Raw genomic sequence first — 27,646 nt, forward strand, 5'->3', positions numbered from 1 at the left:
TTTTTAATTTCCTCCTTGAATACTCTCCAAGCAGTGTGGTCTATTTGACCACATTTGTAAATCATAACTTAGAAATACAGAGGAATAAGTTAACGTTGTGTCTGTTCTAAATATGGGGTAGGATGGCCTAGTGATTTGGAGCCCTCATCTTAAAATGGCCAAAACTTCTAAGGAAAGATCAGGAGAACGTTTTTGGTCAGTGCTGGTCTTGAATGAATGCTTAACACTTTATCCGGAATTCCTCCCTCTGCTGCTAAAAAAGATATAGTGAAGCTTTTGGTGCAAGCACGTTAAACATTTCTAGGAGAATTGCACCAGTCAGAAAACCTACTTTTAGATATATAAAACAAGATTGTTTTCAAAAATTATTTGAATTAAAAAAAAATTAGTTGTGATCTCAATGTCAAATAAAATAAGTTCTAGTGATTTTAATTATGGTATTTTGTGCAAATTCAGGGAGATTGTGCTCCCAACATTCCATCCCTGAAAATGTGAGAATGGGTCATAAATGGTGGTATTAAATGAGAATTCCAATTTGATGGCTTGTACTGTCATTGTTGCAAGTGTGTATACAGGACTACAGTAGTGAGACCTGAATAACATGGTAGGCAGGAGAAAAGGCTGAACAGTTTCCACCTTTGCTGTCCCAGATGTATCCTCGGCTTCTCTTGGCAGGTCACCAATTTAGAGGTCCTGCAGCATTCTCATTCCATTATTCCATTCATTACTAAGCCAATGACACCTAGGATGGCTCAGCCAAGTTCATCAGATGAGCGATGGCCGTATTCCCAAAGACCTGGAAGATGAACTGGCCACAGGGTCATGACCTGCTAGACACCCCTACCTGCTGTGCAAGGACACTTGCAAGTGAGATACGAAGATGGTGGATATTGACATTGACACAGACAACGGGGAGATGGTTGCTGATGGCTGTGACCTGTGGAGGCTCACTATTTGGAGACGCATTGGAAGAGGTGAGGAGAAGCGGAAAGTTCAGTGAGCTGAGAAGAGGACCCAGAGAAAACAAAAAGCCAGTGGATCCACACCTTCGCAGCCCACTGCCTTCATCTGCAGCAGGTGCGGCAGAGACTCTCATCCGGAGTAGGGCTCCTGAGCCACGCCAAGCGATGTCTAACATAGTTTGCACCTTAGCGGTCAGCTCTATCGCTCCACGAGACAGATACTAGAAGCACAGTCTTTCTCAAATGATCCGACAGGCCTTTTAACTGTGGGAGTCTGGATGATATACTAGATTAGCAGACTGACCATGGCTTAAATCCTGCCTGGACTGCGATGAAAGTCTCCTGTCTCTATCTGTGCAAGCCCTAGGACTGTAGTTACGGAGGGTTTGGCTAAATCATTGAGACACCTAAAGGATGGGTGAAATGAAAATTGGAAATATATTTCTTTCTGCAACAATTCTTTTATTCCCAGGAGCTGGAATAACCGTGTCCATAGATATCTCGATAGATATGGTCAGTGCTGTTTCAGTAATGGGTGGCAGAGCCCTTCATTCCTGATCTTGCTCAATATTGGAGGTAATAAAAATTAGAAATGCCAGACACATGGTCAATGGTATAAAATTATGAGAAACCTAGATAGAGTAGATATCTATTTATCCTCAGCAAAGAGGCCTGGAACTTGCTGCCTGAAAGGATGGTAGAGGCAGAAACCATCACTGTATTTAAACCATCATGGATAAAGTACTTAGAATGCACGACTCCTGTAACCTATGAGGCTACAGACCAAGAGCCGGAAATTGGGATTAGGCGAGATGGCTCTTCTCCAGCCGACGCAAACATGATGGGCAAAAATGGGCTCTGGTGCCATAAATTTTGTAGGAATTGATCTACCCTTCTGACTAAGGATGGATACAGCATGCAGAAGAAAATAGGAACATTTATGTGTAACAAAGGAATAGTTTAAAATAGTAAAAGTGAAGAATGCTTGTGGTTTGCACATAGCAGCTGGCTTTAATCACAGTCCCACAGCAGCTGCTGTTAATTTTTTTTCAAATGAAACCCTAGCATATAACAGTAATATTCACACATGGAATTTGATGCAGAAAATAAATAACAATGCGTTTTTCAGGCTACATAGGAATCGTTGAGAAAACCTTTTGGCCAATTCACCTCCTCCTTCCATTGAAACATGTTATCTCCATCACAACATCCGACTCTCTGATCCCCAAATGGAACCTATTTCGGGGATTAGTTGTGATGTGTATGTGTAGTCAGCCCTGAACTTGCGTTTACCACCTTGTACCTGTGTTTTCTTATTTTGTGGCTGAGGTTTAACTTGAAATGATGAAAGGGACAAACCTTTTCTACTCTACTTTATACATTTCTGTGGCTTTACCCTCTCATTCGGCTCCTTTTGAGGTTGAAGAATCAAGTTCATTTTAATGTCCCCTTGTAATTCCATCCTCTGACCTTAGGGATCAGCTTTACTGCCCTTCTCTGCATCCAAGGCCTGGATGTGTCCTTTGTGCTATGGTGACCAGACTGAATGCAGTGTTTAAAGTGCCTTGGTCTGCCACACTAAATTACAGTTGTAGATCAGTATTCTGTTTGCTTTATTAATTGGTCTTCTGAAATGGCGAGATATGGTTTGGTTTCATTCTGTTTCAAGTCTCGAATTTTAACCTATCTATCATTTAGTAAGTAGATTTACCATTTATTTTCTCTATTGGGAAGGACCTTGCATTCATCTGAGTTGGGTTTCGTCTGTCATGATTATGCCTATTTGTAAACATTTTATTTTGTAATTCCTTAGCTGTTTTTCAAGACTCTACAACTTCCTACCACTCCCAAGTTTAGCATTATCTGCAGATTAGACCATAGGGCGGGAATTTACGCTGGAGGGATTTTATGACCCAGCTGAAGTCAATGGACTTTGGAACAGCTTGCTGCATTTTTTGACCCTGCCCCCACCGTGACGGGGCTGTAAAATTCCACTCATAGTTATTGTTCATTTAAAATTGATCCAGTTGATATCAAAAGCTTCTTTTCCGTGTTCCGAATGAAAAGCACAGCTTGTGATTGGCGTGCAAAACAACTTGAGGTCATCTAAAATGCTGCTGCCCCTATCCTAACACGAACCAAGTCCCATTCATCCGTCTCTCCAGTGCTCATTGACAGACATTGTCTCCTAGTTAAGCAGTGCCTTGGTTTTAAAATTCTCATCTTTGTGATCAAATCCCTCCCTGGTCTTGCCCCTCGTGTTTTCTAATCTCCTCCGGCCTCACAACCCTCTGCTCCTCTAATTCTGGTCTCTTGAGTATTCCTAATTTTAATTGCTCAACCGTTGGTGGTTGTATTTTCTGATGCCTAGGCCCTAAACTCTGGAATTCCTTTCCTAAGCCTCTCCCCCTCAATTTCCTCCTTAAAGATGTTCCTTCATAGAAACATAGAAAATAGGAGCAGGAGTAGGCCATTCGGCCCTTCGAGCCTGCTCCGCCTTTCATTATGATCATGGTTGATCATCCAACTCAATTGCCTGCTCCTGCTTTCTCCCCATATCCTTTGATCCCTTTCTCCCCAAGAGCTATATCTAACTCTTTCTTGAAAACATACAATGTTTTGGCCTCAAACTGCTTTCTGTGGTAACGAATGCCATAGGCTCACCGCTCTCTGGGTGAAGAAATTTCTCATAGAAAATTCTACCTCATTGACCAAGCTTTGATTGTTTGCCCTAATATCTCCTTATCCGGCTTGGTGTTAAATTTTGCTTCTTAATGCTCCTATGAAGTACCTTGTGACTTTCTGTTACATTATTGGTGCTATATAAATGCCAGTTGCTGTTACATCGAGATCATTGCTGGCGAATGAATGTGGGCTTTGAAGATTCCCTGTGCTGATATCTGCTGGGTGGGAATTAACTTTTGAATGAAGTCCTCAAATAAGAATTTGGAGGATTAAAAATTAGAAATGACAACATAGAAATGTAATTTACATTCAAGGTACTCTTTTTGCAGTTAGCTTCTTCAAATTAATTGTTTACTACAATTTTTTCTTTTCCCGTTCCCACTCCCTAATTCCTATCCTCCTCATGATGCCAAATTACTGGTTCTATCTGCTAGCTTCTGCCTAATAATAAGTCTACATATTAGCATAACAAAGAAAGATTTTCATTTATACAGGTCTCTCAGAAACTGCTCAGAGTACTCAGTATGTAATGAATCACTTTGAGTCATGCTGATTCTCGTTACATAAGCAATCATGACAACCATTTTGAGCACAGCAGGACTTCACAAACAGCAGTGAGATGAATGACCATCTATTTTGGTGATAAAAACACAGAGATAAAATACTCTTTCCTGGACTCGAACTCAAGTTCTGTCGAAAGGTCATGAGGACTCGAAACGTCAACTCTTTTCTTCTCCGCCGATGCTGCCAGACCTGCTGAGTTTTTCCAGGTAATTCTGTTTTTATTTTGGTGATGTTGGTTGAGGAAGGGGGTGGTGATGGTGTCGCGGTAATGTCACAGGACTAGCAATTCAAGGGGACTAGACTAATGCTCTTGGGGACATGGGTTCAAATCCCACCGTGACCACTAATGGAATTTAGATTAAATTAATAAAAATCTGGAGTATAAAGCCAGTCTCAGTAATAGTGACTATGAAACTATCAGCTCATCTAGTTCACTAATGTCCTCCTTTTAGGAAGTAACGTGGTTGATTCTTAACTGCCCTGGGAAATGGCCTAGCAAGTCACTCACATGGGCACCAAATGCTGGCCTTGCCAGTGATGCTCACATCCCATGAAAGAATAAATAATGTTGTCTAGGACAGGATAGGATAGGTGATATCAATCTATAACCATATAGAGCTGTTTCATCCGTGCTAAGAAACACTGGGTGGGATTTTCCCCTCAGTGCACTAAGTGCGATGGCGGGCATGAAAATCGGCATTTTACCCTCCGGCTGCAGTGGTGGGTTTTTGCACCGTATTGTCTTCTTCCTGCCTCATTAAATATGCACGCATGGGAAACATGCCGGAACGCTAGTGGGCAACCTCTGATTTGCCTGCCCCACTATGAGCTCACTGCTTCCTCACTCTGGGCGCCATATGTAGCCACACTGAGTATTCTCAATGTCTGTAGCCCAGGACTGCTGCACTGACATGGCCCTGAAAGCCAAGAAGACGGCAGCCCCCAAATTCAGTGATACCTCAGTAGAGCGCTTTTTGGATGCATTTGAGGCCTACTGTGATGTCCTCTACCCCTGCTCTGGCTGCAGGAGGTCCAGCAAGCTCAGCAATCTGGCTTGGGAGGCGGTGGTAGCAGTGGTCAGTGCCAACGCTACACAGAAGAGGTCAGGCACCCAGTGCAGAAAGATGGTGAGTGATCTCATCCATGCTACCAGGGTAAGTCAACTCTCATCACTTTCAACTCACAAGCCCATCACACATTCACTGGCACATCACTCACTGCCAGCTCAAAGGACATCACCACTCACTCTCACACACACCCTCTCATCTCCGAGGTCGGTTGCAAACACCTACGTGAGGATCGTACACCAGCTCAAACCTCAGACAACCATGCCATGAGTTCATTGTCCTGTTTTGCCGTGCACTCATTACCTCTGCTTTCTTTCATAGGAACCTCAACCTAGTGCCTGATGGCCTCAATCAGCCCAGCCAACCCTTAGCACTAGCCCCGACGACACCTCGGATGAGGATCCTGAGGACACAGCAGAAAACCTGTCACTGCACTCACCCATACCCTCCAACAGTGCAGAGACATACACCTTGTTGGGACTTCGCTCTAGAGCAGCCTCAGGGTCACAATCTAGTGAGCACAGCACACATTTTGGTCCACAGCAGGCAGAGGCAGGGACATCCAAGGTCACTGGCACTTGTAGCACTGCTGGAGGCCAGGATTCTTCTGAGCCCGAGTCAGATGACGAGCGTCCGGACTTGGTCCTAACTTAGTTGGTGGAGCTGCAGGGGCAATCATGGGAACATCAGGAAGGGGTGTCAGCTGCATCCCTCAGATTGCTACGGACGACGGAGGAGTCTGTGTTCATTCTGAGGTGATAGCGCTGGCATGCCAACACACTAAGGTCAACAGCGGCAGGATCGCAGCTGCCATGGAGACCTTGGCCCAGGGCAGAGGTCCTACACTGGTGCACGAGCTGCACTCATCACTGTAGCCATTGGTGGCATCCATCAGTGGCCATACGAGAGGGGGGGGCGGGCACCTTAATCTCACTCCAGCTGCCCTTTCTCCTCAAGGAGTCAGCCAGAGGGCCCAGGCACCCAAAGGGAGGAGGACCAGATGGACACCCCGGGGCCATCTACCCAGGTGACTCTAGGAGTGCCCAGCCGAACCCGATCCCTTCTTCCTGTGACTCCAGCATCTCTGACTCCACTGGCTGAAGAGGGTCCACCTGCCCTACAGCAGGACACCCAAAACAGGTTGCGGCTCTCCAGGTCTCGGCCCTCTAGAGGATGCCCACTAAAGTCTTCACAGACAACAGGCGTAGCAGTCAGCAGCTGCCTCCACCGTCGCTGTGGATGTCGCAGATGCACCCAAATGTAATTATAAGGTTAGGAAAGTAAAAAAATTTAGGAACACAATTGTGATACTGGTGTTCACAGCATGTATATAATAGTCACAAATGTAAATAGAATCAGAGCCATTTCACATCTCCTCTTGTGTATGCCTCATTTTTATGATGAGCTGTGTTGCTGTCAATCAAGTGTGATACCATGGTGCCTCCCCCACTTATCACTGATGTCACTGTCAGGGGTCTCGTCTGTGTAGTGTGCTTCCATATCACCACGGTATGTGCCCCTTTTTCAGATCATTCTTGACATCAGTGATGCCTCAACCTTAATGTTAAGTGTGCTTGTGGAAGGGACTTCGTTCACATGCTTTGCAGGGTCTTGTCATGTTTATTCTTAGCTGTGGAAGATTGAGGCAGAGGTGTTCTCCTATCTCATCTGCATTCTTGAAAGGTGGAGGTGTAGTGTACAAGGAGATGTGTTTACGCATGGAGAAGGGTCATATATCATGCAACTCCATGTGCCAACTGTCATCTAGCAGGGTTTTTATGATATGAACCCCTATTCAGAGCTCGTGTGTGCTCCTGTCTGCCGACCGTATTTCCAACTTGCCGAGTGCACATCTGCTAAGCTCACCTCAAGGTGCCGAAGCTCTGTCCCTCTCAGCCACATATTGCCCTGGTGCCCGAACCTACAACCTTGATCATTTCTCAACCTATAATTGTCTGTATTGCGTCCACAAGGCTCTTGTCACAATATTGGGATGCAGCGCTGTGCCTAAACACATACCTAAGCACTCGCTGAGATGTGTGATGCTAATTGCAATTGATTTTTGGCGGTCAATGGAACCTTTGAGCATGCTCTGCAAGTGCACATTGTAGGTTTAGACAATGTTGAGGGGATCAGTAGGATAGGAGTGAGGATGTACTGAAGCGAATTCTGCTCTTTATTAGCAGGGCCTCATGGCGCCTGAGCATTTTGGAGTTTTCAAGGGCCAGGGTTTCAGGCTGGCCATGAAGGCACAATATGTGTCTTAAAGAGAAGGCGTTTTAATGTCTGACATGCAAGTGGTTGAATGTTGTCATTTTCGGCTGGTCCACATGCATAGTCAAGTAAGGATAATGGTGTAATGTTGGCCCATGATGGAAAGCACTTGTCCAAGAGGGTACTCACTGCAACTTGTCATCCTCCTTGTGGAATCTGGTTGCTATGAGGACCTCAGGCACAAACCTGCCTTGTCTGGCTGGTGCTGTGAGCTGCTCCCCTGCAGCCTCGGCTTCCTTGAACTCAATGCCCTCATCCCCTTCGATGTCCTCCTCATCGGAGGAGACATGCAGCTTCTCCATATCGGCATCCGGTTTGTCCTCCCCTCATGTTGTGCAGTGCACAGAAAGCCACGATGATCCATGAGACCCTCTGGGGACTGTACTGGAGTGCTCCGCCAGATCTGTCCAGGGATTGGAATCACACCTTTTAGACGTCTATGGTCTGCTCCACCAATGCTCGGGTAGTGGCATGAGCATTGTTGTACCTTCTTTCTGCAGGATTCTGTGGCCACTGCATGGGTGCTATCAGCCACATCCTTTGCAGGTATCCCTTGCCACTGAGGAGCCAACCCTGGATTCTGCATGGTCCTCTGAAGATGTTTGGATCTGTGATCTATTCAAGATATATGAGTTGTGGACGCTTCCTTGGTATCTGGCGCAAGCCTGCATGATAGGTTTCTGATGGTTGCAGACCAGCTGTACATTGAGTGAGTGGAACTCTTTCCTGTTTATATGTTGGAGTGCTTGTTGCCAAGGAGATTTTAGAGCCACATGAGTGCAGTTGATGGCACCCTGCACCTGTGGGAATCTGGAAATTGCTGCAAAACCCACTGCTCTGGCATCCTGGCTTGCTTGATCTCTGTTGAAGTTGATGTAATTGTGGGCCTTGGCTAAAAGGGCGTCTATCACCTCATGTGCTTGGTCATTTGAGAGATCCCTCAGAGGCCTCCAGTAGAGCCCTGGAAGGAACCTGTTATGTAGAACTTCAGCGCGGTGGTTACTATCACAGCCAGTGGCAATGGGTGCCCTCCAAGTTCCTGTGGCGCCAATTCCTGGAGAATGTGGCAAATTTGAGTCACCAGATCTCTGGACATGCGGAGGCATTGGCGACACTGTCTCTCGCTCATCTGCAGATAAGACTTGCGAGTTCTGCACAATCTCGGTCTTGCGAGGTGCCTATGCATGATGTCTCTGTGAACCTCATCCTCTGCGTCCGGAGGGGCCTTTGCTGCCCCTTGGTTTTCAGGGTTTAGCTTCTCCCTTTGGTGAGCCTGGTGCCTCCATCGTAATAATCTTCTCCTGCCTGTGTGTGATTATGCAGGCAGCAATAAATCTTCCTGATGGTCTCCTCTTTGCAGCATCGATGAGAAACGGACATGAGTCAGCATGAGCCTGCAAAAGTCCTATTTCTGTCAATGACTTGTCAGTGAATGTGGGTTCAAGGGCTTTGTTCCAGTGTTGGAGACTAGTTGCCCAAAAATCCAGGACAGTCCGGGTTTGTTTCAAGGTGCGTCTCCCACTTTACATGTCTGACTGCTATGACATTACTTTGGCTATGCGCTTGGATCCTCATTCATTGCACTCTAATACCACGCTCTTTTGAATACACAAGAAGGAAATGTTTAGTCAGGAACTGAGATTATTTGAGGGGGGCCTGAGGCTTCACTTAAAAGCTTCCAGTGTCACGATTGTAACACGCATCTGAAGCTTGTCCAGTTGCTCAGTTGTTCTGGAGTGCGTTACTGCTCTGGGGAATCGCAATGCTGAGTACAAGGGGTTGATACAAGGAGATCAATTAGTGCCCATTTTGCGGGATTAGTCTTGCATGAAATTATATCATAGCTTCTCTTTCCCGATTCCCTGCATTGTCATTGAAAGGCTCCTAACATATCTCAGCTGTGCTTCTCCTCATTTAGGAATGCACTGTTCAATTGAGTGCCTCTTTAATCGGCCCCCACTGTGCATGCACTTGCCCTCCAGTCAGGTCTCAGAGCCTCACCAGCAGAGCATCTCCTCATTTTAATTTTGTACTGTGCCATCGCTGTAGGTTGGAAGGCGGTGGCGCTGAGGCCTCACTACCAGACCAGTTTGGACCCTCCCTGTCTGAGTGTGGAAATCCCTCCCATCATCCTGGAACTTAATGTTCAAGTTTCCCCCCTCTAAGAACCTCTCAATCTTCCCCTTGTATTCCTTGATTGTGGTGGATATTCCTTAGTTGTACCCAGAACATGGTGAGGCAGATGTGCCTATGCCCATGTGGACCTCATCCCTCCCCATCTTGAGGACGCTTGCACAGTCTGACATGTAACCCTTCCGACACCCTCGAATGCCCCCACAATACCGTTTCCCCATCTGAAGGCTGCAGATGCTGCCCCTAACTGAGTGTGCCATCTGCCGCCCAGTATGATGCCAGAAACCCCCTGGACCAGTGCGCGTGATGTTACGACTACACCCTATGCACAACATCCTAGACACAACCAAGACTGGCCTGACATGCCGTCCCTCTGCCTGGAATGGGTCAAGGACAGCCTTTGCAAACTCAAAATTGAAGCACTTCTTCACTCGGCAATCCTAGCCCAAAGTTGCTTATGCCATTCTGCAACCGACCCTCTCCCCATCCTGGCGCTGAGGATGCTTCCCCATCCCCCCACCCCGTCGTGTGTCTGAGTGCAACTTCCCCGCTCTTACCCCCCAGTGAAAGTCTTACCCTGCAGCCCCTTCCCTTGCCTCAGGCCAGTTCTCCTCCCCCCAGTGGAGGCCTTACCCTGCAGCACAGTAAAAGCCAACCCCTGTCTTACCACTGGTCTGGCAGGTAGAGACTTGTGCGACGCAAAGTAGGCGAACGAGCCTCGAAGTCAGGAGTCACATGTAGGCCGCCAGGTGCATGTCACTTGTATACCATTGTGAAACACATTGGTCCGATTGGACGCCAATCCAACGTGGGAGGATGATTTCAGTGAGCAGTCCTTATAATGAGATGTAAATGAATTAAAGTGATGTTCCCGGCGGGAAACGCGGCCCATCATTGACGCCTGGAGCGGACGACCCTGGGCTACTTTTGCAATGGCGGTAAACTCATTTTTCCAACCTTGCGATATTTTCCACTCCTGCCAGCCATAATGCCCACCTCTGGTGGGGCCAGAAAATCCCACTCATCGCCGAATCACCGCTTCTTAATTTACTTTGTCTTTTCTCCTGCGCTTTTCAGCTTGGGTGTTGACTTGCACTATGGGCTTTGACTCTCCACCTGGCTATTCCTCGATAAATAAGGCAGAAATAATGAGAATGCCCCTCTGAAAGCAGATTGCCCAAAATGCACTCTGTTCCAAATGTGGCCTTAGTACTGAGAGACAGAGGCAGGTGGATAAACAGTCTCGCACACTATACAGTTAAACACAGACAGATAGGTAGACAAACGTGCACTCAGACTTGTTGGGAACTTGTGCAATTAAGGCACACTCCTAGAAGACGCTTACCTTAATTATTAAAAGTGTTGGCTGCAGAATATGCTTTATGTTGGTATAAAACAACAGAAACAAGTGCAGACAAATATCCAAATAAGATGACATAGGCACACCTGATGGGAGCTTTTGGTTGACTCCCTAAGAGCTGCAAACCCTGGCTTGGAAAGCTGGTGACAAACACAGGTAGAGACTAAGGAAGCGCGATGAAGGCAATGGAAACTAAAAGCTGATCCATGTAAAATATTGACCCATTCACTTACAATATGCTTGTCCAGGATGCACTTACTGCAGCTCAATTATAAAACAATTAGTAATATACAAATAATGACCCTGTTTTATCTGCAGCTGTGGTTCAGGCAGACTCCTCTGGGTCAAAAACATTGATTATTATGGAATAGAAATAGAGTCAGAAAAAATGTGGTCCGTTTATAATTCAGATGAGCGGAAGTGGAAGTTTATTAAAGTTATAAACAGCCAGTTTGTGGCACATGCCAATTTGGCATTTTGAAAAAAGGAATGAGTGTTTTCTCCCTCTCGCTGCATTTTGATTGTAGCTCTTTCTATTCTCAATGACCATATTTTCAATACACCCCTACTCTTTGGGAATCCTTCCCACACCACTTTGTCTTGCTATCTGTATCCCAATCTTTAAAGACCTCTTAATCTTACCTGTCTCTTGCTTTATTCTCGCTGAGGAGCAACATCAAACAATCCCAGGAAATCAGTGGATCAGCGCCAAGCCAGTGCTGAATTCAGCTGATCTTGGTCATGATTAGTGTGGGGGGAGGGGAGTGGTGGGGCTGTGTGGTTACAGTTGGATCCTGATTTCCGTCCAGTGTCACTAGCTAGAAAATGTATTTGGGTCGATGTCGCATGTAGACAGAGTCAGAGTGGGCTGTGTGTCACCCTCCGAAGTTCAGTACTCACATTTGAAAAGTAACCACTTGGCCAAGGCAGTGGAGGGTATTTGTGGAGCCATTCTCCAGCAAGGACGATGAGCTTTGGAGAGCAGGAAGAAAATTGATAGAAAAAAATGTGATAATTCCGTAGAGAGCAGCATTTAGTTGAGGATGGCATCTTTGTAATGGGCTTTTAATGCATTAGTGTGTGAGTGCACGGATGTATCAAATTGTCAGTGATTACTGAAGCTTTTTATGTTGATTTCTATTCTTGTGGCCAATGTAGCCATGATTAGTCCTGAGGGTTCCAGGACTTTTCATTAATTGTTACTTCAAAAAAAAACTCGGTAACAGACAATACGCAACACTCTTGTCCTTTGCATTTATCTTTTTTAATATGATTGGGGACCATGTTATGATAGAGGCAAGTAGAGAAGGACATCGTAAAAGCTGTATTATTTAAATTTAAGGCAGGATTAAGTAAAGGAAGAGCAATGTGTAGATTATTTTGTAGTTTTAATTGGATGGTTAATTACTACGCTAATGATGCCTAAGTTGCTGCTTTCAAAGGAAAAATGTGGGGCAAGTATACAACAGTGAAACACTTGTTTATTCTCATTATCCAGAATTTCTGTCAATCTTCTGAAGATATGGCAGCTGATTGGGAGAAACCACAAGGAAATTCCCAACCTGTTTTTTTTCTCTACTCCCACTTTTGTGCCAAGCCACTAAGCTTTTACAGATCAGTAACCTTTAGAACTTGTACATCTTGCCAGTTTTCTCCTCTCCACTCCAGCAGGCACTGATTCTTAATTGAAGAACTATTTCACCTTGTCTTAGCGGCCTTAATTCACCTGTGAACCTTGACAGCTGGTGTTGCCCAGTAGTTCAGTTGTGTGGCATCTGGGCTGCGGTGGATCCTGCTCCCGCCTGACAGAATTGGCAATTTCAGATGGAGTTGCAGCGTAATGATTAGCAGCAAGGGCTCTAACCATATTTTTCCCTCCCTGAGTTGGATTGCCTCTCCCCTGCCCCTCCTGAGTGTAGCTTAGGGCACAGACAAGGAATTGAACCTGGGACCTTTTCGTCTGGATGGATTAGTGACACATCAATACATTGGGAAGCTAATGCTTTGCGGTGTTAAACGTGCAAAAAGAGATGCCAGTGTTTATGAAACAATGGAGAAATTTTGTCTTTGCCACATGGGTAGTAATCTAGCAGGATGGATTGCCCGCCTGTTATGGAACTGACCCGAATTTCCTTCCTTGCAATCAAATTACCAGCTCCCCGCCCTAGTGAGTTGAGATGTTCCAATTTAGAAGCGTGAAATCGGGAGCTCCAAATGTTCAATCATTTGGAAAGCATAAAGGATTTCATTACAATTTTATCCCCAACATTTTATACATCATTCAGTCAATTACAGAACTGCATCATTCAGCTGTGTCTCCCCCTTAAGCAAGATTAATCTAAATGAATTGGCTTCCCAAATTGCAAAAAACTAGTTGCCTTGAAAAAATATCCAGCTTAGAAAGCAAACTAATATTCTGAGACATTCAGAGTACTGCAGAGATTCTTGCCTCATTGACCTGAAACTGATGCATGTTTTAAAGTATGCATCATCCTCATGACCATGATACCTAAGCTTTTATTCACTAGCAGGCTGCTTTAGTAATATACAGTTGACATGTTAAGTCTAAACCGCAACGTTTAAAGTAACACGATGGCTGGTAAAGACTTAATTGTTCAAAATATTATCCTAGGGATGCAGTATTTTTATGGAAGGGATGAATCACATGCTGAATTGGTTGCTGAACTGATTGTCAAAACCCAGTGCACAGTTCAGAAAATTTCGAGCAGGTGGTGAAGATGGCAGAAGGAAGCGAAGGTGAGTGGGTGTGTTATGACCACAGCCGATGTTATTCACTAAGCAAGCCAAATCCCAGAGGGAAATTTGTCTTACTGGCCATAACTTTATTTTTTTTGTATTTTAAAAATAAGGGCAAAACTACTGCTCCCAGAAACTTAGAATCCCAGTAACGCTTTTAGGATTTTAAAATGAAAAGATTTATTAACAGGAAAAAAACAACTTAAAACACACAAGAGTAAAATTACACAGTTGAAATAGTCTTACGAAACATTCCTCAAAATAAACCTACTTGGTCAGAACGTACAAGTAAACTACTTGGCAACAGTTTCCTTATAGATTTTTAACCATAAAAATGTAGTAATATTACCCATGGCAAAAACTGCTGCTACATTAATAACATAAAGCACATGACTTCTCACTGTCTTCCACTCTGCTGTGGGAATCTGAAGGGAGTTCAGAAACAGATTGTCTTCTGAAAACAAAGACTTCTCTTGCTTGAACTGGACGGCTGCTTCTAATTCACAACTTTCCTCAGCACAGCTGGTCTCAGGACATCACCCTCACACGGCCACCTCAACTCAACTAAACATCTTTCCTTAAATATCTTTTTTTCCCTTTCATCCTAGACTTCATTGTCCTCGGCACCTCTTTGAACTCAACTTTTCCAAAATATAAAAATCTTTCATGTCTTCCTAATGCCTCCACTTTTGGCTAAAACAAAGTTTCCTTATTTACTTATGAAAATGTTTGTAAGTCGTAAAAGCCCCTTGCCATCTCTGCTACCCTCTGAAATTCAGCACTTGAAAGGTCAAGTCCCTTACCTTTCACCTAATGCAAATTTTAAAATTCAATCTATTTACTCGTACCTTCAACTTCACCATAGCAAATGCATGCATCTAGCACCTTTACCTTTCATCTCAGTTCCCATAGACAAACTGCCTGTATGAACCTTCCCTCAGTTTAATTAATCAGGGACACACACACACACATACACTTAGCCTTCTTTACAGAACACCACCATACTCCCAAAAACATTAAAATAGTAACATCCATCTTCACGGGTGAGCTGCCCAGGAACTTGCTCTCCCTCCATTGCCAACCATCAGTTATAACACAGCATTGGCAGGAGCCTGGTAGCAGGTTTCTTTGCCAAGAATGGTAAGTGAAAGAAGGAAGGTTTGCATAAAATTTGGCACAAATTTATAGACAGGTGAAAACATCTTTTTTAAAATGCAAAAATTATTGAGTTAAGTAATTTGCATTAAATATTTTGTTTATCGACGTTTAAGACTGGTGAAAGAAGTGAAGTGCATTTTTACATTAGGGATGATACTAGGTGGGCTTCTGTACTGGCTTAGTAGCACTGCACGATGCAGTAGCTATTATGACACTTCTCCATTCTTCACCACACACCCCCTTCCAATCTGTTGTGTTAGGGCTGAGTCTAATATTTACCATTCTTGAAGGAGGCATGATCAATTTTTACTATTTAAAAAAAAACTCAGACTTTTCCTCAGTTGGATGTAGAGCTATTGATGCACTATTTTGTACTCATTCCTAATATCTGCCATGGTATTTTACAAGAATATTGCTCTTTGTTATAATTGGAATAAAAAATAACGGTTCTGTTATTTATAGAAGATTAGCACAGTTGGTAGAACAGTAGCTAGGCAAAACATATGCTAAAATAGGTTAGACTAAAAAAAATTGTTTCCTTTTTGTGAATTTCTGTTTATTAAAGTAGAGGATTTGAATTTTGGACAAAAGGGCAGTTTTACTTCAAGTACCCAGTGTCAGCATCAAACACTCTCAGGGCAGTTACAGCATGAATTAAATACAGAGTAAAGCTCCCTCTATACTGTCCCCATCATACAGTTGCAGCAGAGTTATAGCAGGCAGTTTGATACAGAGTAATGCTCTCTCTACACTGTCGCCATCAAACACTCCCAGGACAGGTACAGCATGAGGTTAGATACAGTGTAAAGCTCCCTCTACATCGTTCCCACCAAACACTCCCAGGGCAGGTACAGCACAGGGTTAGATACCGAGGGCGTAATTTACCCAGAATTTCACTAAGTGCGGTAGTGGACGGACTTAAAATGGAGTCCTACCCACCGATGAAAATGGCGGGTTTTTACACCGTAACGTCCTGAGCCCACCTTATTATTTATTCACTTCCGCGTAACACACCGTTTCCATGGTGGGCAGGGTCTTATTCACCCACCCACCATTACCCCTCTGTTGCATCATACTGGCTGCCATCTTTAAAAGGCAGCCGCCAGCAAAGTGGTCATCGCCACCAGCTCACCACGGCTGCCCAGGAGACAAGGCCAGCAAAGGAAAAAGGACTGCAGCTTCGCTTCAACGATGGGTCCCTCAAGCAACTGCTGGATGCCCAAAAGGCCTGCCAGGGTGTGCTCTACCCTGCTCTGGCCGCAGGATGGGCAGCAAAGTCTCCAGCCCGGCTTGGGAGGTGGTGGCCAGCGCATACGCCCTGCAGAGGAGGACAGCCACCCAGTGCCGCAAAAGGATGAATGATCGCCTCCGTCCCACTAGGGTAAGTCAGTCTTCTCATTACTCCCAACTCACACACTCACAAACCCATCAAACATCCAAAGGACCCTCACTCACTGCCAGGGCAAGGGATATCACCATTCACTCACACACACCTGCGTTGTCCTCAACCCATCCATGTGACCACTCGCCACGCACACAGGCCGGGCATACTTATCACCTGGCCCGGCAGGCATCCTGATACACTCCCCATCTCTATCCATGCAGGACAAACTGGCTCACAATAGGAGGGAAGGACCGCAGACAGGTGGAGGGATGCCGGAGTTCAAAGTTCTGACAGAATTCAGAAGCCATCTTTAAAGATAGAGCATCACAATCCGCAGGCTGCCTCCACCTCTGCTGTGGATGTCCGGGGAGCACCAAGACATTGTAGCAGGGTTAGGAAAGTTAGGTAAAAGTTGTTGCACAGCTTGGGCATGGGTGTTGACCACTTGTACATACTGTTCACTTTTGTCACTAAACTCCTAAGAATGTCTCCCTGCCTGTGGCTCCTTGTTCTGATGAGCAGTGTCCTCGTCACTCAGATATAAAACCTTCCTGCGCAAGATAAAAGGCAGGTGTTTCAGTCCAGGGCCTCTTCCCTGTGCTCTGTGCAGCCTCCAGACCACAGTGATGGTCCAGCCTCACACTTCCTGAAAACATTACTGATGCCTGCGCCTCGGCAGTGCTGGTCATTGCTGCCAGAAAGTAGTGGGCAGGTGTTACCGAGTTCTCTCATTCTCTCTGTGTTCCTGGCACCTTAAAGGTAGGCCTGGCCCCCATCACACCAGCATCCAGGGACCAGTGATGCTGTGCACCAGCTCCTGAAGGGCTGAGGTGCTGAAGGCCTACAAAGCATCAGATGTGTCATGGCTGCTTCTCTGAGATGGCCCTGATCATGGAACGGGAGCGAGCTGCCCTCGGCCAGACAAGAATCAGACGTTCTCAGAGGCTATGTGAAGATCTATAGAGTGTCCTCACTGCATGTTGTCTTCATCTTCCTGCGGCCGAGTGACTATTAGGGCCTCCACTGCATCTCCATGACAGGAGCATTCTCACAGAGGGTATTGGCGCTACCATAAGCCAGAGAAGTGCTGCCCTGGTGCTGCATCCTGCGCACAAGCAATCGAGGTGGGGGATCAGGATAAGCAAGGGAAGTGGCAACTCGTTAGGGACACCTGTATAAACTGACCACGCCCCTGCAACTGAGACAGATCAGGCACAGCCACAGTGATATGATTGCGGTCGTGCTCCTGGCCATGCTAACAATGTGGAGGCACCAAAGGTTCAATCGCTTGATACCTTACCCTGCCCCCCCCCCCCCCCAAACACCACCACCCCGCGCGCGCGGGCGCACTCTTTGAGTCGGCCACCACTTTACTGCACTGCGGAGCAGTTGGACTGCACACGTCTCACAATCTCCTCGCCAACGCTGGCCATGTAGCAGTCACTGCTGGTGGCGCTCACAGCCCCTTGCAATCTCAGCATCCCAGGTTAGACCAGTGTCCCCCATATCGCAGGTCGACAGGGCAGCCATGCAGTGCACTCATGTCTGGCCATCCTAGGGATGACCAGCGCTCTCTGGGAAGCATTAAGGGGTCGTCACATAGGGCCAGGAAAGGTGCTAAGTACAGCCATGATAACCACATCTCTCTCTCTTTCATGCTGTGCAAGAGAACCACGTCAGGATCATGGGTCCTGGTGACCTAGCTGTATGCTTAATGGCCTACAGGGACCGTAGAAGACTGAGAGAGCAGCTGAGGCTCCTGGCTGTGCAAAGGCAGGAGCAGCAATCTCATGAAGAAGGGGCAGCACACGCTGCCCAGGAGCGACAGGGAGCCATGGCTGGTCGGCACCTAGCAACACCAGGGCCTATAGACGCCGCCCGTCATTCCTGCAGATGATTGAGAACCAGTGTCAAAACGACTGCGCATGTCTAGGGACCTGGTGGCTCACATCTGCCACTTACTGCAGGACTTGGTGCCAAGGGGACATGGAGGGCATCCACTGCCAGTGGCTGTGAAAGTGACCACGGCACTCAATTTCTATGCCACTGGCTCCTTTCAGGGCTCCAGAGGTGACCTCTGGGTGTTCACAATCCGCCACCCACAAATGCATCCATAAGCTCACGGATACCATCTTCTCCATGGCCCACAACTTTGTGCATTTCGCAGGGACGAGGACATCCAGGATGCAAGGGCCTTTGAATTTGCCCTGATCTCGGAATTCCCACAGGTGCAGGGTGTGATCAGCTGCACTCCTGTGGCGCTCAGGTCTCTGTCGCTACTCTCGGTGGACTTCCATCAACTGCAAGGGCTTCCACTCACTGAACATGAAGCTGGTGTACAACCACCAGAAATGCATCCTGCAGGCGTGTGCCGGTTTCCAGGGAGTGTGCACCACGTCTTCATCCTCAGTCGCTCGCAAATCCCTTCAGTCTTCCAGGGTCCACAGAGGCTGCAGGGTTGGCTTCTTGGGGATAAGGGCTACCCACAGAGGCTGTGGCTGATGACACCTGTGCGGCGGCCTCAGACTGCAGCAGCTCGCAACTTGGTGGAGCAGACCATTGGGATGCTGAGGATGCGGTTCCGGTGCCTGGACCGGTCAGGTGGTGTCCTGCAATACAGTCAGCAGAGGGTGTCACGTGTCATCGTCGTCTCCTGCGCCCTTTACGACCTGGCGCTGCAACAGGGAGAAGAGCTGGCTGAGGAGGAGATAGGTCTTTATACTCTGCCCCCCCCCCCCCCAACCACTGACCACCGACAGTGGTGACCTCCGAGGCTGGCCAGCACTTGCCCCCAGCCAACCCCCCCCCCGCAGTCACCTCCGGGGCCAGGCATCAGTTGCCCCGGCGCCCCTGAGGCCTGTAAACAACAGGCGAGCTGTGGAGAAAGCTGCTGCTCACTCACCTCAGCTCCCCAAAGTGAAGGCCGCCATTTGCACGTCGCCTCCGTGCTGTTGTGAAGCACGTCAGCGTGCTTTCCTGCCGAAGAGGATGGACGATGTGGCGGGGTTCCAAGATCCTGGTGGGCTGGCCTTTTAATTTTATGCTGATGTATTGCAATCAATTCACTGCTGACCAATGGCAGTAAACGCGGCACGCTGTTGGCGGGCTGAATGGACGATCACGGCCTGCCTTCATGCCCTCGTGAAGCCGGTCGCACCATATTTTCCATGCACACCACCTATCACATCCGCCGCCAGCATGCTTGGAAAATTCCACCCAGAGTAAAACTCCCTCTACACTGTCCCCATCAAACACTTCCAGGACAGGCACAGCACGGGGTTAGATACAGAGTAAAGCTCCCTCTACACTGTCCCCGTCAAACACTTCCAGGACAGGCACAGCACGGGGTTAGATACAGAGTAAAGCTCCCTCTACACTGTCCCCATCAAACACTCCCAGGACAGGTACAGCATGGGGTTAGATACAGAGTAAAGCTCTCTCTACACTGTCCCCATCAAACACTCCCAGGACAGGTACAGCACGGGGTTAGATACAGAGTAAAGCTACCTCTACACTGTCCCCATCAAACACTCCCAGGGCAGGTACAGCATGAGGTCAGATACAGAGTAAAGCTCCCTCTACAATGTCTCCATCAAACACTCCCAGGGCAGGTACAGCATGGGATTAGATACAGAGTAAAGCTCCCTCTACACCGTCCCCATCAAACACTCCCAGGACAGGTACAGCACAGGGTTAGATACAGAGTAAAGTTCCCTGTACACTGTCCCCATCCAACACTCCCAGGACAGGTACAGCACGGAGTTAGATACAGAATATAGCTCTCTCTATACTGTCCCCATCAAACACTCCCAGGACAGGTCCAGCACGGGGTTAGATACAGAATATAGCTCTCTCTACACTGTCCCCATCAAACACTCCCAGGACAGGTACAGCACGGGGTTAGATACAGAATATAGCTCTCTCTACACTGTCTCCATCATTCACTCGCAGGACAGGTACAGCATTGAGTGTGATACAAAGTACATCTTCCTCTACAGTGCCCCAATAATTGCCTCAGTCCCAACTTCAAAAGAACAGCCCCTTGCGTACCAGTGTGATATTTTCAAGCTTTCGTACTGCCCTTCCTGTGGATTCTCTAGCTCCAATTAGTAATGAATGAGGGAATGTTTTGTGCTGATGAGAAACTGGGTTGAGGCTGCCTCAAACTTTTACCAGGAATGCATTTTATAGGCAATTTCGAGGCAGCAGTTCTTGATTGTGTGGCATGTTGAGTTAATAATTCAGTGGAGAGCTATGGGAATTGCTGATATTTTATGATGAATAAAATCTTTTATTATTTTTACTAGCCTGAGGCTCAAGATCCAAGCTTAGGCTCGTTATACTTTAACAAGGGGATGCTGGAGAACCTATAGAAATGGAGTTCTTTGATGCTAAGTTGCTCAGAATGCACTTCTGAAAAGTTCATTTACTGTCCTGACATTGAAGACTTCTGAAAATACTTGCTGGGACTCTGGGGAGTTTGGGTCAAGAGCTTCAAACTCTTGCACATATTTGGCGAGCAGATGCTCTGACCTTGTTCTGACCCAGACATTCTGATACAAGACAGCAGGTTCGGGGGTGGTCCCTTAAGTTCTCACTGACCTTAAAGCTTGACTGTTGCTAAATTAAAGACGTATGACACTGAGCTCAATCTAAATTCTACATGCGATTGCAAGGAATCTTTATTTAGCAGTTGGCACTATAATTCATGTATGGGGTCACAACTGGTGGTACCACATATTGTGTTGAAGCACTGCTTCGTGAAACTTATTTTTTTGAAATGATTGTTTTAATCTAATTGTGCTGTGAGAAGGGTTACATGTGGGTAGCCTGCACAATGAGTGATCCACAATGTCTTCAATTATATATTAACAATATAATCAAAGTACTCCAGTTGATCCTATGGGTAAAGCAGCATTGAATTGAAGGGATTAATTGCAATCCTTGGTCTCTGCTAAATTTGCCGATCTCAGCCAGGGCAGCAGCTGCGGGTGGGACAATGTCCTTTCCCTTATTATTAGCCATTTGCTGTAACTATAATCCAGCATTAATCAGCACCGTCAGGAAAGGAGGAGAGAACTTTTATAGGTGGGTAGCCTGTCCAGGGAGGGATGCCGAACATGTTGAAAATAATCTGCGTTTAGCAATTGGTTTGTTTGTCACACTCCTAAACATCACGCTTCATTTCAGCTGAAAGTCAATTTTGGGGAAAGACCAAGAGAGCAAGTCACTTAATCTTGTTGCTTCTCACTTGGAGCCTGAAACTGAAGAGCATTTTCCAAGTTGCACAATCCCCTGACAAACCAGCTGTCAAAATTGCCATGGGGCTGTTTATTTAAAAAAAATTCAATTTTCTTTAGCCTTAAAGTGACACCATAGACCATTACATTATATGATACACAGTATTCCTCCCCCTCCCCTCTTTATAAAACACGAGTAGCATCATCTTATCATGGGTCAACAACATGGGGATATAACATTTAAAAACTCAAAGGGAAATAGGGTGATGAAGGAGCCCGTCCCAGTATGGGTCATTATAAAATTATTTTCTGGCACATTTCCCACAAAAAGCTCTTTTCAGATCTGATGGTTTCCTTTTCATTGGCGTGGCCACTATCTAGGAATGCCAGCTTCTTGCCAGCTCTCTGGCACCACTCTGCTCATTGTATGTCCCTCTGAGATACTTTTTCCTACATAGCGAGTGGTGACATATATTCAAACTTACTCCTTTGTAATTGCACAGGGTAATCTCCTGTATACTGCTCTAAATTTCTGACTAGTGAGATTTTCAGAACACATTCACCCTACTGAAAGTTAATGGTTGTTTTCAAATGTACGTGCTTCCCAGTGGCTAGTTTGAGTAAAGGCACTACCTTTATTAAAAGCTATTTATGTTAATAAGTCCCAGGTTCACTTAATAATCTCTGCTGAGTTGGGTGATTTCAACAAGGGATGCAGTGCTGTAGCCATGTGTAGAGCCTTCCCACATTGTGACTGTTCCCACTGGTGAAGAGAGAGTGAAGAGATTTTTACAACAATGCTGTACGTAGACCTAGGAAAAAAGAGGTAAATCGCTACATGAACCTTTCTTCCCTATATCTTACAGTGAATGAAAATCATGCTCTAATCTAGTTGAATGCACCCACACTCTGACACTTTGCTATTCTTCATGTGTGAATCCAGACAGTGAATAGTGATATGCTATTTGTCTATTAATGCTCCACAGCCATGCCTATAATCCTGCATGCACTTTCACAATGCCCACTTTCCTTAAGAGACTGTTGAGTACAGTTATGATTGAGAAGCATGGCTGTTTTTTTAACCCTCGTTAGTTTCGAAGAACTGAAACCAATTTAAGGACCTACTGGTGTTCCGGTTAATCCATAGAATCACAGAAGCTGTACAAAAGAAAGCCATTTTGGTTCATTGGGTCTGTGTTGGCTCTTTGTAAGAGCAATCCAGAACTTGTCTCCCTGTTCAGTTATCTCCCCTCTGCCCTAGCTGTACTTCCACTGCTTCAATTATGTATTAATGCTTTGGTCTCTGCTTCAACTTTTCCCTGTGGGAAAACATTCCATTCTCCAGCAAATCTCTGCATCAAGAAATTTCTCCTAACCTCTCTCCTCACCATCTTATTGAGAGTAAAGTTGGAGGCAGTGGTGTTGTGGTATTATCCCCAGACTATTACTCCAGGTACCCAGGGTATTGCTCTGAGGACCTGTGTTCAAATTCCACCATGGCAGAATTTAATTTTAAAAATTTGGAATTAAAAGTCTAATGATGACTATGAACCCACTGTTAATTGCTGTAAACCCCATCTGGTTCGCTAATGTCCTTTAGGGAAGGAAATCTGCCGTCCTTACCTGGTCTGGCCTACGTGTGACTCCAAACCCACAGCACTGTGGTTGACTTTTAAAAATAGGAAGGCAATATATGCTGGCCCAGCCAGTGATGCCACACCCCATGAACAAATAAAAAAAATGTTTTAAACTGATGACCCCTTGTTACTGATTCCCCAACTGAAATATATATCCCCTGTTCATCCTATCACAAGTCTTCCTAGTTGCAAAAACCTCTTAACTCTCTCCTCATCAGTGGGAATAGTCACAGTATGGGAAGGCTGTACTCATGGCTACAGCATGTCATCCCTTTTTAAAATCACCCAACTCTACGGGGATCATTAAGTGAACCTGGGCTTTTTAATATCTGTTGTTTTAAGCGCCTTTACTCAAACCAGGCGTTGGGAAGCATGTGCATTGAACATCATCATATACCAGTCATCGTATTGCTTGTTTGTTATTAAGATGGGCACGCTCAGAGGACATATTGGATTGCATGGGATCGTGATCTGTTTATTTCCAAAACCACCAGACCACCTTTGTGTTATGAAGCACATCACATCACATCTGGCATTCTTTGGTATTTATGTATGAAGGCTCCTTTTCTTCGCCCAGGGCAGGAAGAGCCTCCTGGCTGTGTTTAATAACACTGGAGTTGGGTCTGAAATCTTGACAGTTCTTTAAAATGTACATGACATCTGTTTATTTTATTCACCATAAAATGGCAAATATTTACATTTTGAAGTTTGGGAATTTGGGGTACTTGTAAAAAAAATCTTTGGGATACTGTTAATCTTCAGTGCATTCAATGCCTGCATAGCCCCCGTTAAAATGTCGTGGTGGTCTTCAACAACTCCCTGTGCATGCTTCCTCCTCCCCACTTCCCCAGGAGGCACTGATTCTTGCTCGGGTACTGTTCCATAGGCTCTGACAGCCCTTTCCTACATAACCTAAATAGTAATCCTTCATAGACAGAGTAGGAGATTCAGTTCCACTGCAAAGCCTGATTCTGCCTCAACTTGACATCTACACGTGTGCACTCTCCAGAAAAGGTCACTGGAAGGGTCTGAAGCAGGAACCCTGTTGAATTTATCCCAACCCGACTCCCCCCCACCCCCCCAGCCCAGGGGCATTGAGACCAATTGTAGAATCTATCCACTGCCCTAACTGAAATCGAAAAGCCTTTTTTTACGAGCGATGCTCAAGAAACGTAGTGTTAAAGGGGTGAAAGATGTAAAATGAAATGATTTGTGTTCATCTGTTTCCAGTTAATATTTACATAGACTGAGAAAAATCAGATGTTTGGGTAACCTATGGGTTGACTGGAAAATGCATATGCAACGCATTATATGTAGTCAGATCTGACACCTAAAGAATTATAGAGTTGGAAAAATTCCATGGTCCTTTCTGCATTCCTCATATGGGGGGGAGGGTTCACAATTTAATCCACCACAGAAGTTTCCCTGAAGCACGTAGTTGCACAGTTTAAGTATGTTAGGGTTTTTCAGCATTTTGAATTATTTTCCTCCCCTTTTCACAGCCGTTCCTCTTCACCACCACTCAGTATTCCCTGACAAAGGGACAGTCAAGTGAGAACACCAGCAGTGGAAACATAGCTTAAAGAGCATTGAAAAGATACCCTCATATCTCAGTTATTACTTGTGTCCGTTCTGGCACTGGACTGTACTATAACAATAACTTGCCTTTCTATCACCTACAAGACACAAATCAGGAGTATGATGGAATAGGCCCCACTTGCCTCGATGAGCCTAGTTCCAATAATGCTTACGAAGCTGGACACTATACCAGGATAAACATCCCATCCACCACTTTAAACATTCACTCCCTACATTATCAATGCAATGTGGCTGTATTGTGTATCTACAAGATGTATTACAGCAAAGGAGGAGAACGAGATGGAGACGTTTCGGCAGGGAATTTCAGAGCTCAGGGTTCTGGCAGGTAAGGGCATGACTGCCTTTGGTGGAATGCCAGTTGCAGCTGCGCAAGATGCCAGAATTGGAAGAGTGCAGAGATCTCAGCATGCCACAGAGCTGATGGTTACAGAGTTAAGGAGGCAGGACGGTCCTGGATTCAATCCTTGGCTTGTGTTGAGTTAGCCAATCTCATTCGTTGTGGGCAAGCTACTTGTTTCTGGACTAGGGGGTGAAGAAATATCAGCTCTCACATAACTTGCTGCAAGGTATACCCGTGAGGACATCAGAGAAAGACAGGAGTGGTCTGTGATGTCTGCCATAATTAGCCTAGGCTCTCAAAGATAGAATGACTGTTTGAACAAGGCACTGGAAAATGGCTGCTGAGAGTAACTTTAGGAAAGAATGGAGCATAATTAAAAGGAAAAAAAATCGTTGGATTTTCTCTCCCAGCTCTGCTCAGTGCATCCTTAACTAATTGTGTGGGGAATTGATTATATGTTGCATTAGTTAATCAATCTGCTCTGTTACTAGGCCAACTCCCCATAGTGTTTTAATTTATGTACCACTGTGAGATCTACAGTTACACAACCATCTGCCTAGCTGAGGAATCATGAATTTTTTTTGAATCTATTGATCCCTTCCTGGTTTGTTCATGAAATGAGCCTTTATTCTAATTCTCCAGGTGGATTTGAGTGACAGCCAGGCCTGATATTAATCCTTGGGACCATCTGGTTACGATGGCAGTTGTGTAATCCTCCCTGTTTGCCAGTTCTGTCAATTTTCTGTGCATGCTGTAGCAGTGAAATTCTGTAGATATATTGGGACTGATCAAGGTTTTATTGTTAGCACATATCCACTATGTAATTTAAATGTCTGAGCAATGGTTAATCTACTGTTGAGGATATCAAGCATTAGAAAATTAAAATATGAAAGAGAATCTTACATTGTTTTGGTAGATGGACTGACTACACTGAGGCTAATGGATGCATGTCAGATAGATTCTTCCCACTGAACATATTCTCTTCAGTCAATTATTTTTCTTATGGAAATTATGGTGAAACCCTTCAATTATGGGTATTGCCAGAAGGAATGATCATTTATTTTGCTTCTTTTCTTCCTCCACATCTCTTTCTCCTCCCCTTACCCCACCCCCCCGCCCCCCCAAAAGCCACGGGCATAGACAGTCCTCAGCTACTTAATTCAAGAGGGGATTCTTCATTTGTGATCATAGACAGTGAGTGTCATTGGTCAGTTTGGCATGGTGGTACACTATAGTGTAACACACACACACACACAATTGTTGACACAATTGTTTGCACTATCCCCTTTGTGTCAAAAAGTTACAAATTCAGGCCGTTCTCTTGAATTTAAGCAATTGTATTCAGCTGACACTCTGGTCCAGTGCTGATGGAGTGCTACATTATCAGCAGTGCTGGCTATCAAATGATGTATTAAGCTGAAACGTGTTTGAGTTATCAGTAGTTCAGATGGACTTTAGTAAAGATTGCCCAGTGTTGTGCAGAGAAGAGCAGGGGGTTCTGCAGGTCTCCTGGGCAGTGCTCCTCCCTTGATCAACAACAGCAAAAAAGAGGTTAAGTGTCATTTATCGCATCCTGTTTATTGTTTAACAGTGCATATAATGTTCTCACATTTGCATTCACAACAACAATCCTTACATTTCAAAAGTAACATTTTTTAAGTGTGAGATGTATTTGACAGAGGTGATAAGGTGGTATATAAATTAAATTATTTCTTTTCAAATTAATACATGGTGTATCCCCAATTCTATCAGCATATACTTCAAAAGAAAACACAACATTTTTTAGGTTAATAGTTTTTACACGCCCCCTAACTGTAGAAGGGCCTGAGTGTGTTGTTGTGCTTGTCCATGCGCTGTGCAGTGACCTGGGAAATAGGCTTCATACGGCTTTTCTTATTTGTTCATGGGATGTGGGCATCACTGGCTAGATCAGCATGTATTGCCCATCCCTAATTGGCCTTGTTCAGATGGCTTATAAGAGTCAATCCCCATTGCTGTGGGTCTGGAGTCACATGTAGGCCAGGCTTAGAGTGGCAAATTTCCTTCTCTAAAGAACATTAGTGAACCAAATGGGTTTTTACAACAATTGGCAATGGTTTCATGGTTATCATCAGACTTTCAGTTCCAGGTTTTGTTGAATTTAAATTTCACCATGTGCTATGGTGGGATTCGAACCCGGATCCCCTCGAGCATTCCCCTGGGTCTCTGGAATACTAGTCCAGTGACAATACTACTGTGCTGTGCATTTCTGGATTCAAAATGTTCGTTCTTATGGATGGCAACAGAAATGTGATACAGCGTGGAATTCTGAATTTAAAAAGAAACGGAGCATATCAGTGATTCACCCAGCAACAACCCCATTGAAATTATACAGGTACAGAACTTTCAGCTGATTATCTATTGAAAGTATCTGTGAACTTAGATTCTTCCTCTAACTATCTTGACATTTTATATTTTTGTCTAAAAGTCAAATCTTCTAATTCGGT

General features: G+C 45.3%; 1 pseudogene; it reads left to right on the forward strand.

Moving 5' to 3' along the window:
• Positions 1-880: 880 nt before the first annotated feature.
• Positions 881-27,646, forward strand: part of LOC121272961 — a 43,824-nt pseudogene continuing 17,058 nt past the window's right edge.

This window comes from Carcharodon carcharias, chromosome 37, assembly GCF_017639515.1.
Source record: "Carcharodon carcharias isolate sCarCar2 chromosome 37, sCarCar2.pri, whole genome shotgun sequence".
NCBI classification, from domain to species: Eukaryota; Metazoa; Chordata; class Chondrichthyes; order Lamniformes; family Lamnidae; genus Carcharodon; species Carcharodon carcharias.